A 12,343-nucleotide genomic window follows, 5' to 3' on the forward strand; every position below is an offset into this window, starting at 1 on the left:
AACGCGTGTGACCTCAAGGGCCCGACAACTCCTGCAACGACTCCGGACCCGACACTGCAACGTCAGTGCGGCCGCCCTCCGGAGCTCACCGTGAGGATCACGACGCCCTGCAAATCCAAGGTACTGTTTGCGGGTCTTCCCGACACTATAGCTGGCCCGCAACGCCGCAGCCTGCCTGAACTGTTGGTTTTGTTGATCCCGACGCCGTGATAGCCCCAGGTGGAGCTATCGACTTCAAGGAACTGTAGTTTTGAGTAAATCTTGCATAATTCATATTCTTCTGACTGTATGTTGGATTCTTATCGTATTTGGTCTTGTTTTATATAGATAAATATTGGCTATTTTTCTAAAACTGGTGTGGTGTCCTTTTGTAGTGTTTTCACTTATTACTGTGTGTTATGTGCAAATGCTTTACACATTGCTTCTGAGATAAGCCTGACTGCTTGTGCCAAGCTACCAAGGGGGTGAGCAGGGGTTATCTGAGCGGGTATCTCCCTTATCCTGACTAGACTGAGGGCCCCTATTTGGACAGGGTACAACCCGACTGCAAACCAGAGACCCCATTTCTAACACAGGGGAACTACATTGACAAGTGTCTAATCTAGATACAGTAGGGTAGCCCTCATTCTGAGTGAGAAGGAAAAACTATATCAGAGTTCCCAGACCCAGAATTATCGACAACCCAGATTTTTCCTGGTGAAATGTATGAGGCGATACAAACAAGAGTAGCAGTTTGTAGGTGAAACTTGTAATCCACACTCATTTTACAAGCCGAATTGGGAATTTCGAGCCTCTAGTAATGTGGGTCTCAGCACTTCACAGGGCCATAGCTCAACCTCAGCTTTAAAGTGTAGAACATGTTATGTTATGAAGGATTAATAACTTTCAGATGCCCTCGCCTTCCCATAAACAACAAATGTTTGGTGATCATTTGAGAAAAACAAGTTCAGATGCAATGAATAACCACTATCAGACCATGCCCCATACAGAAGTTTCTTCTATTTGTATTATCATTAAATGAGTTCATATAATAAGGGTTACTAATGTTTACATTTGCGGAGGGTCAATAAGGTTATTTTTCTTTCATCAATAAAATCTGGTTGCGTAAGATCGTGTGATCAGTACACAAAAGGTGAGATGACCAAAAGTGCTTTTTAATTAAATTAAAACGAATCTTAAAATAACTGCAACACCCTAAAAGGTAAAGTAAAAATACTTCCATATATTTGTAGTATCGTTTACCATGTTAAAAGATCCACTCTATAAAGTTGCTCTCACGTCCTACTGCTACCCACCCTAAAAGGTACAGTCTGGTCTGTGGCTAGATCCTATTTTTAAAGATGAAGGCCTTTGACAGAAACAGCCAGTAGAAGTGATCAGTTCTCTCTGATGTGTCTTTAGTGTTTTACAAAAATGAGAGGACAGCTATAGTCTTTTTAACTCTTCAATTTAGAAGTCTCTGTTTTACTGAGAGTAGTGTGTGCCCATGTCCTGAGTGACCTGACTGCATGTGAAACTGGTATCCTGAATATGAGGGCCTCATTATGAGTGTGTGGAAAAACATGCCTGACTCAACCCTGCTCTGAACCTGGCCTTCCAGTATTCCTACACCTAAATCTGGGGAACTTGTAATGAGGGCTTAACAATTCAGGATACCATGCTCCTTGGCCCAACAAACACACTAATGTAGTGTGTATGCTGAGGTGCAGGACTGCCCATGGTAAAGCCAAGGTCCAGGACCTGTTCTGCAAACTGGAGGAGTGCACCAATGTAACTGCTGTCCATGTCCTGGGTTGTTGACATGAAGCAATGGCAGCATAGCAATTTTTTTCAATTAATTGACCAGAGCAGACTTTTTTCCTACTTCAGGGGAGAGCGCTGCCTGCCAGCCCACTCATGTAGAGCTCTCCCTATATGTTACACCCAGACCCTTGCTCTGATAGTCCACGAGCACATGTGCATTGTAGATTTGCTGAGATTATGATTGTTGGGACTAATGGCATCCATTTTGGATCGCTCCTGGTTTGGCATGAGAATTCTACAAAGACCTTTTAGCAAGGGATTGTTGCTGAGCTGAGATTCCTTCCTGAGCACTCATATATGGTGTATGCTAGGGGAGTGAGTGAATCAGCAGATTCTATTGTTAGAGGTCAGAACGTTTCTAGGCAGGGTCTGCCCTTTTGTCTTTACCTAATTGGTACTTCAGGAAGGCTGATGACAACTGGATGCAGAGATTTACATTTCATTGTGCCCACATTTTGGATACTCCTGCTTGGAGGCAGCATCACCTCCACCTGTTGTGAGAGACAACACCTTGCACAAATGTTGTGGTATTTGAAAGGAAACCAGCCCAAACTGGTTCCAGCACCGTAGACAGTGAATCCACTTCCCCTCTTTGGGAAATGAGTATAAAGATGAGGCCTAGACAATCCCACCTTTTTCCATTTCCAAGTTCTTTTTGACCAAGAAAGTAAATGCTCTTCAGAGTACTCAACAGAACTGCTGGAAGACCAGGGCTGCAGCCTGCACTGCAGTCAGACTCCCAGAGGTCAGAAGACATCTTCTGAAGTCTGTACAACTTTCTGCAAAAAGAATGGGTCTGCCTAGTGCATGGAGGCCTGCCTCCCTTCCTGCTCAGAGAGCGAACAAGAGTAACTGGGCCTGCAGGAGAAGAGACTGTCCATGTACCAGGGAGGTGGAATACCCAGAAAAAGACAACTGAGATTGGGAGTGAAACTGGCACCAAGCCACCGAGGTCTTCCTGTGCAGTTCATTGGTAAGCTGCATGAAGAAACTACAAGTCAGAATCACAGCATGCCATCTACCTTCCCTTCAGCATGCAAGAAGAACTTTTGCTGCCACTAGCCGACGAGTGGAATACCCTACAAGAGCCATCATCACTGCCATAGCAGAGGACCTGTGCACACGTCATTCCAGCATCGCAAGTGAGAAGCGAGGCCGTTGTCTGCGGTCCTGTGCCACTGCAGAACAAGCTGTCGTTGCAGTCCCAAGAAGTGAACCATTCAGCACTGTGTCACGCCATGCCTCAGCTGACCAGGTAACACAGGGCCGAAGAACAAAAGACAGAGAGACTGTTTCTTGAAAGAAAAAACACCTTCCATTAGGAAGTTACAATTTGCCAATGTGCACTCTTTGCCTCAAGAAATAATTGAACTGACCAATGGTGGTAATCGATAAGTAAATTTGCACCTGTATCTATTCTTTGCCAATGGCTATATTTCTGATAAGTCACCGTAGATATTGGGGGGTACTCTAGAAGCAGAATAGACCACTGTGGGTAAACTACTAAGTAACATTTACTAGCCCTATGTGTGACACTGGACTGGTCAGTAAATAATTGTATCTGTAATTTGACTGTTTGATCTCTTAGTCTCTGTCCTCCAACGCTACTTCCCGGAGAAGCTTCTGATTGCCAACCCTCACCAGCCTAAGATTCAAGCGTGGAAGGAGTTGTACTTGGACCAGTTTGCAAAGCCATAGCAGCCTTTTTCTGGCCCGTGCCCTACCCCCCCCCCCCCCCCCCCCCCCCTGAACAGGGTCTAACATGCTTAATTTCTGTAAAACCCTGTGACATCTGTTCAATAAACCGAGTTGCATTGTATGGATGCTTGCATAAGTCATGAATTAATATATGCTTTCACTCTAACCCAAAATAGAAAGATTTATAAGATGAATGAGGATGAAAGAGGACAACAGACGCCTTTCATAGGCTGGTGGATTCTCAAGTCAATGTGTTTGCTAATAGATCCATGTTTTGGCTTGGTTTAATATATCTGATATGTATAGAGCGCTAGGCCTGTTCTTATAACAATTGGAACTTCCTGGGGTTTTAATGGAGAAGGCACTTGGAGAGAGAGGGATGAAAGGGTTGTACAAAAGACACTACATGACACTTCGTGGATGGGTGAAACCATTTTAGACATGAGAAAAAGGCTGTTGTGGAGAGAGCGATTTAGAAAAAGCTCCCCAAAACCGCACATTCACTCAATTTTGAGAGGGTAGCCTGCATATGTACTTGTTTAAACTACATTTTACAGCGTGAGAACACTGTAAATAACCAATGAAAACTACTACCTCTGTTAATAAGAATATATTAAGTATTCACTGCGCAGTTTAATTAATCCATGTGCTGCTTCAGACATTTAATCTATGGGGCTGCCTAGATACCAGGAAATGTTTGGTGCTGTTAGTGTAGTGAGTAATTTTGCACATTCAGGTCCAAAAAGTAGATCATTTGGAAGCAATCTGCGAAGGCCTTTTTCAAAATGCAAATTTTCATAGCTGGCTATTAAAGGAAAGTCCTGTTTTTAAAAACCCAGAGGTGAGAATTTTGTTTCTCATGTTTTATTTGTGTTGTGTTTCTTAATTTGGTAGAGATCTATGCTGCTATCAGTGCTATTTTTGGTAACTAAATTGTAACATAGGAACCGATTCTCAGAACCATTTACTAGTTCTGGGAGCAGTACTACAGAGGTTCTCTTTTAAGTTCTCTTACATGATTTAGTGAATTGGCTTCAAAAGGTCCAAGGCTCTAGTAGCAAAAGTGAAAAGCGGGAACACTCTTTCCTATTTCTACTAACTGTACATGAATATTTCATTACCATTTCAATTTCATTCCCATTACAGATGTTTTGGAGCCAAGAAGCAAAGGCATGTAAGAGTAAGAAGGGTACTACGGGAGTACTACTTTCTTTCTCTAAAATGCCTTCGTGAATATGTCCCATAGTATTCATCTGAAACTGCATGCCATGTGAATTAACAGTCATGCATAGCGAAAGAACTGAACTTTTAATATCCTTGCACCATAGAGCAAGCGTGTCTGCATTGTGGTTAGCATAATTTTGTACAGGAAGGACTCCCTTCCTGAGTAAAGAACCTGTTCTGAAAGGCAATTTCCTCTTTGTGTGTGTGTTGCAGACTGCAGCACACATACAAAGAGGAAAAAACGAGGAGAAACAAAAATATTTCTCCTTGTTACGACAGCCTCAGGATCAGGATTTTGGTGCAAATCCATGTCTACAATTCTTTTTAGATATAGATTTGAGTCAGACTCATGGGTGGATGCACAGGAATGCCCATGAACCACCACGGAAATTCCTGCTTGACATAAAGTAACTCAAGCCAGCTTGTGTGTTGGATTGTAAATCCCAACCCAACACATTGTCAGGTCTGCATTAAATGTAATGCAACCTTAATGCAAAATTCTGTACATCTGGGCCCAGGTACCTGCTGATATTACCTTTCTGTATTTGGTATTCTGAGAGTCATCTCTTAGCAATGCTTGTAAGTAGGCCATACATTGAAAATACTTATACAATGTGCAATCGTAATTCGTATTTTCTATGTAAACTTCAGAAGATATCACATTTTTATTTTTGATAGAATAGAATAAATATTTCAGTCCCTCTGCTTCCTCTAAAGACCAGCTTTAAAATGGGTATCTTTTATAAGTTTGGTGATGTTGACATCCAGATCCAAATGTTTTTTAACTTTTGAAGGAGCATGACGTTCATCTCCGTTTACCTGTGCTGTGAATTGTGTGTTCTCGAGTTTTGTTCTTAGCCAAAAAGCTAGCTTGGTCATTTTCACAAAGTCCCAATTGATTTTGAGATGACAAGTATTCTATGTCTATTCCCTGATGTGTCTGTCTAATGCTGATATATTCTGAGAGCATCAGGGTCAGGAAGCATTGAACTAAGAGTAAAATATTAGGAAACAAGTTAATTGGTATTGTTTGTATTCTTCCTTTTATTGGTAATACTGTCCACCTCTGCGAATGGTCATCGAGGGGAATGTAATACAACCTCTGTGGGCCAGTCATGCTATTTACATATGGTATCTTAATTTAGTTTTATAGGTTTGACCACTCAGTCCAAGTTTACATCCACTTCATTCCTCAGGTTCACATACTAAACCCCTTACTCCCATAGACTCAAGAGCTCGGTTTTGTCATAATTTAGTTTGTGCACAGGAGGTGAATATTATGTTCTCAACCTCAGGACTACCAGCCACGATTAATAAACCTATTCTCCCCACCAGCCCAAGAAGGTGAAACTGCAGGTGACATACAAAATCGTTGTCCCATCAGCAGGAACCCAATTGTATTTAATCTATGGCTACCACCATTAAGTGATGTTTTCATGATGCCGGGGAGTTTGCTATCAAACATGAATCAAAGAAGAGAACATCAACATCAGAAAAACTCATGATCATCTTCAGATCCTACATCTTCATAACTTCATCCACTAAACTTAAGAAAGGATGCAGCAGTAACCGGAGAAAAGACAAACATTTGCAAGAGTCTGTTGTCATAGAAGAAGACAGGAGTAGGAAACTACTTATCGGCTTTTATACATTCATGACTTTCATTTAAAGACTACCAAGGAAAATATGCATTTTATTGCAAGCTTTTATTGAATACGTTACTTCACTTTGGGAACACTATTTCATGTGAATACTTTAACTAACCACAGATTCCTCACCTTGTGTATCTCCCCAGACTCCAGACTGCAACCGTAAGCTCTTGCAATAGCTCCTTCAAACCGAGAGGAGGTACCATCATCCTCCATTGTGAGCTCACTGACAAAAGACATGCAAGGACCTCAGTTTAATCAGCAGACATTTCATGCCCAAGAATATGAAGCAATGCCAACAGAACTGATCTTTCACTGGCTGTGTGTGAAAGCTAATTGGGGACCTTTTTACATCCAAAACTCCGCTTCAAAGAACAGGGCAGTGAGGTGGTTTAATAAAATATTCACCAGAACATAACATATTTATTTCTGGTGGATACTTCCAGCTGCAGATTTCTCACTCAGTGAATTGATACCAAAGCAATGCCACCTCCAAAGAGGTAGGTGTATGGAGTGGCCTAAAAAACAAGAAGTACTGCAGAGTTGAGTGAGTAGGAGGATGAGGTGGGTTTCTGCTGTTGTTGGTCTTGTCCATTGGAAGCCCCACTATCTTTGCGGCCGGAAAAGTCTGCATGTTTTGCTATATAGGCTGCAAGAGTTTCCACTTGTGAACACTAGTCTTCTCAAGAATCAGCAGAACTTCCTATATGTTGAGGGAAATGGTGAGCAAGGGAAAGTAAATCCAGTGAGCGAGCCTTAGTCCTGTATTCAAATTTCTCCATGGCTATATCAGTCTTCTTGGCAAATAGCCTAGGCTCATCAGATTTTCATATGATCGGTTTCTCTCTGAAGTTGCCTGATGGGCAAAAAAAAACTGATGTACTGGATTGTGGCCCAGAATGATTACCAGTGACAGAGATTTATTCAAGCAATCCACTCATTACTTTTTTGTTCCCCTCAATCCATTAAATGGCATGTCCATTTTGGAAGCCTCAACGTCCATTGACAATCAGGTAGAATGCATAAAGGGATTCCAGCTAATGAAGTAACTGATACCTGTAGCATGGGCAACGGCTGGCACTATTCAGCATACATCAATGATACTCAACATTTTGAAAGCTGCTCTACTTCCTGCAGAAGTGGTGGTGATCAAATGTGAATGTAGGGGGCTGGGTTCTGGTTGCAGTACCCCCCCTTCCCCACACACTTTGTGCCTGTTTTTAGATGCAACTTTGACTGAAGCGCACTGAGTTCCTGCTAACCAGGTCTCCAGTGCCAGTGTCCCTTCCCTAAAACAAGACACATGATCTAATGATCACCAAGTGACCACCAGGCACTTCGGCATCTCTGTAAGTGCCTAGTAAATGGTACCTCTTGTAACTAGGGCAGGAGTACTATTCAGCATGCATCAATGGTACTCAACTTTTTGAAAGCTGCTCTACTGCCTGCAGAAGTGGTAGTGATCAAATGTGAGTGTAGGGAGCTGGGCTCTGGTTCCAGTACCACCACTTTTTGCCTGGTTTTTATGTGCAACTTTGATCGAAGTGCAGTGGGTTTCTGCTGTCAAGGTGCAGGCATTCCTTCCCTAAAACAAGATACCTGGTCACCTGATCCCCAAGTGACCAGGCCCTTCAGCACCACTGTAAGTTCCCTAGTAAATGGTATCCCTGGTACTTAGGGCATGAGTATTGAAGAGGGCTCCTCAGAGCTGCAGCACAATGTGTGCCACCCCGATGGACCCAGCACCAATCTTATGGAGACTGCCATTGCAGGCTGCGTGACAAGGTGCTCCCAAAATTGAAAACACAACATGGTACACACTTTGGTACCATGTCTCCTGAAACACTGCTGTAATATCTGTAAGTCACCCCTACAGCATGCCTTCTGCCCTAAGGCAGGGTGCATTATATTACAAATGAGGGCATAGATGCATGACCAAATATGCCCCTACTTTGTCTTTGTTGATTGTTAGACATAGTAAGTGTACAGTGAAGCCATTTTAAAACCATGTGCTGGACACTGGTCTCTACGAGTTCCCCAGCTACATGATGGCTTCTCAGAACCTAGGGATGTTTGGTATCAAACATCTCTTATTAATAAACCCTTACTGATTCCATTGATGGACTTATTAATACATGCACACAGAGGACACCTTAGAGGTGCCCCATGAAAAAACCTACCAACTGCTGGTGAGCTCACTGACTGGTTCTGGCCAGACTGCCACCAACAGATAAGAATCTAACCTCCCGGGGGGAGAACCTCTGATCTCGAGATGTCAGAAAGAAAAGCCTGTCTGGGCTGGGGTGTCACCCATCTGGCACCTGAACAGGTGGGAAAATTAGCTATGCAAGAGGCATGTCAGACTTCTAGATTGGGAAGACTTTCGGGTGGCCAGCCTGATTCGGACACAACTTAGGAAATTCTACCATCTTGCGTGTGATGGAATTTAGGGACTCTGGACAGGATGATGCCCACAGGAAGTGATCATCTTGTGGGTGTAGTGACCCCCAGGTTAAGTAGCCCATTGGCTACTACCATTCACTTGCCTTATCACCCCCTAAATTGAGTATTTAGGGGACCCCCGATACCAGATCCTTAGATCTTTGCTGGACACAAAAGGAGAAGTGGACCAGAAGCCTGCTGAACCTGAGAAGTGAGAAGCATGACTGACTTGGCGCCAACCATGCTAGACTGCCTGCTGCACCCGACCCTCGATCAGTAACTGACCTGCCCTGTCACTGCCGCCTCCAAGAAACTGGAGGAGCTGCCAGTGCTTTGCAAATCGCCAAGAAGAACTCCCTTGAGTAGAGGAGCCATTCCCCTGCTTCCACAGGCACCCAAGAAATAACTGAGAGGACCGAGACTGCTAAAAACCCAAAGCCGGACATCACCACTGCACCCTAGTTGCCTAGCCCTTGTCAAAGTGGGCCAATGGTGTCAGCGTGATCCCAAGGCTCTCCAGACGAGAAGCCTACCCTATGCCCACCCACTGTGGACTTCACAACAGCATCTGAAGACTGTTTTTGCAAACCCCCCACCCTGCAATCGCGAGTCACCAGGAAGAAAAACCCGATGCCCTAAGACACCTCTTCACTTATCCTTCCCAGATCCAGAAGAAGAGAACCAGGACTGTCCCACCGTCTCCCCACCTCGTGAGACCTGAGCCCACATATTGGCTGGGTCAGATTGGACCCCCAGTCCACGCCTGCAAGTGTTTCTGCGGGCCCCTCCTGCAACTGCAAGGAACTCCAGTGCTGGAACTGATGCCAGAAGACACCCCTGCATCCGCGCCCTAGAGCCTGAGGAGGAGTCGACTGATGGTGTCCCCACATGTCCAAGGACTTCAAGGGTTGAGCCCCCCTCTGTGGGGGACACCCAACACTGTAGCACACCTCTGCACCCGGATGCACCAGCGCTCCCCGAGGTGACCTTTTGGTGTGGCCTTGGACCTTGCTCCAAAATAATCCCCTTAAGTCCAGGAGATTGGTCCCGTAAGTCGTTATACTCTACCTGGACTGCAGTTTTTGTTTTCCTCTACTGTATAGGATTGCATTGCATCTTTCTGAAAAATGCACTGTCGACTTTTAAAAGCTGCAAAAATTCATAACTCAAAAAGTACTCACTTGATTCTGATGATCTTGGTATCTAAATTTATATAAGTGTGTGTGTTATTTTTATAAATTGGTGTCGGATTTCTTTATTGAGTGTGTGTCTCACCTACTGCATGAGAGTGTGTTTTACATGCTTAGCATTACCCCCTGATATGCCTAACTGCTCGACCACACTACCCAAAAAGAGAGCATTTGGGATGTCATTTGTGCCTCTGTGATACCTTTGGGGATTGCTTGGACTCTTTGCACAGTGTACCTCATTTTGGTTCACTATATAAACAACACAACATCACAAAACAAAATAAAATGATGGACGGAGTGTTGAAACTTTTCAAACACTCACCCCCAGTGACAGGTCCGGGTTTAATCCATCATTATTTTGCTCGCCACGTCACCCCAGTTTGGACCCAGCCATATGCAAATCAGTCTTGACCCTGTTCCCCATGGGAACAGTCCAGCCCGAACTGCTAGGCCAGGTCCTCCCTGGACAGGAAACAAGCATCCTGGGACCGGTTTCAGGGTATCACCCTTCATCAGCCAGGCTAGGTTGAATCCAGTGGTGGAGCGAGCAAGGGACCCCCGTCTGGGCATAGCCAACCTATATAATTAAGAATGAAAATGCATCACCATGGCAGTTGAATTCTTCCTCCTTGCCAGCATCAAGCAGAGGAACATTGGACGGCTTAGGCAGGAGGTCTTCCCAACACAGGATCCTGAACCATGTGTACACGTTCAGTTGAGCTCCTTCTACCTCAGTGCCGAGTTTCCCCACCTTTTATACCTTAAACAAACTCAAGAGGAAGATTCTGGCAATAGCCACCTCCCTTCAATTGTGAAATTCAAGCACTGGCAGTACTCGGTCAGCGTCAAAAAGGAATGGGCCCTGCCCCAATGCACATTCCAGAGACAGAGGAGCTGTGCTTTTCATTGATGAAAACATTCCCAGGCTGAGACCCTCTTATCACGTCTACCCTCCACATCCCCCATGTTATGTTCCTGCATGGTGTTACCCTAGTGCAAACACGTTCTATGTGGAAAACAAGCTTGTTGTGGTAAAATCCTGCACCACCACTGTGCCGACACCTGAAGCTAAGCACAAAATGGAGTCAGTGGTCAAGATGGAATCAGTGGTCAGATGCAGATAGCATTACAATGGCCCATGGGGCCATTCATGTAGGAAATTAATAGTTTAGTAAGAACGTATTGGTTTGCCATGGTCTTCACAACATTCACTGGTCAATTTTGTCTTACAGTTGCTCAGAATAACAAGGGAAAACACCAGCTAACCATGACCATTTACCAAAACTCAATGGCCGATTTGCTAAAATGCAAATTGATTTTGTTCACATGGATCCAAGCAATGGTTACAAATATAAGGTAGTGTATGTAGACCTGTTCTCAAAATGGCACATTCCCAAGCATTCTCCATGAGTGAGAATGATCTTCGTTAAGGATGGCCCATGGGGCCATTCACATAGAAAATTAAAAGTATAATAAGAACACATTGGTTTTCCATGGGCATCACAACCTTCACTGATCTGTTTTGCTTTACATGTGCTCAGAATAACAAGGGAAAACAGAAGCAACTCATGACCATTTACCAATACTCCATGGCCAATTTGCTAAAATACAAATTGATTTTGTTCACATGGATCTAAACAGTGGTTACAAATATACGCTAGTGTATGTGGACATATTCTCAAAATGGCATGTTTTCAAGCATTTCCCATGAGGAAGAATGATGCCACAAATGTAATGAAATGCTTAATGAAGAATATTATTCCAAGGTCTAGGCTCCAAGAGAGCATAAATAGTGACCTTGGGAAACATTTTGTGGCCTCGCTTGTTGAAAAGATGTCTAGCAATTTAGGAATCAAATGGTAGTCACACACACCCTATCATCCACCCAGTTTGGGCCAAGTGGAGTGCATTAATTGCACAAAAGAGATTGCAAGAGGGCGGAGCCAGGATGATGATGGTGTTGGGCGCTCCTTGAGTGAAATCCATGCCAGCCCGCTCTATTATCCTACAAATATCTGTGCCTAACACACATAAAGATGGACAGATATTCGTCAGCAATACCCAACACTGCCTGATTGCTTCTGGGGACTATGCTACCTAGGGGACTGCCACGGCTTGGTGGCAATGGGACCTCTGGAGGCAGTATGCCTCCAGCTGGCTGAGGGAAGATGCCCAACCGAGTGATTCCCCACCGGTCAGGGGGATGGCCTTATCCGGCAATGCAGAAGACTTGCCAGAGAAGAGGTGCATGGGTGTTGGCGGTCCGGCTGGTGCAGCCCTCACGTTGATCCAGGCCACCATTTCAGCACTGACTGTGTTGTGGGCTCTACCCACCTC

Source organism: Pleurodeles waltl, chromosome 11, assembly GCF_031143425.1.
Source record: "Pleurodeles waltl isolate 20211129_DDA chromosome 11, aPleWal1.hap1.20221129, whole genome shotgun sequence".
Lineage (NCBI taxonomy): Eukaryota > Metazoa > Chordata > Amphibia > Caudata > Salamandridae > Pleurodeles > Pleurodeles waltl.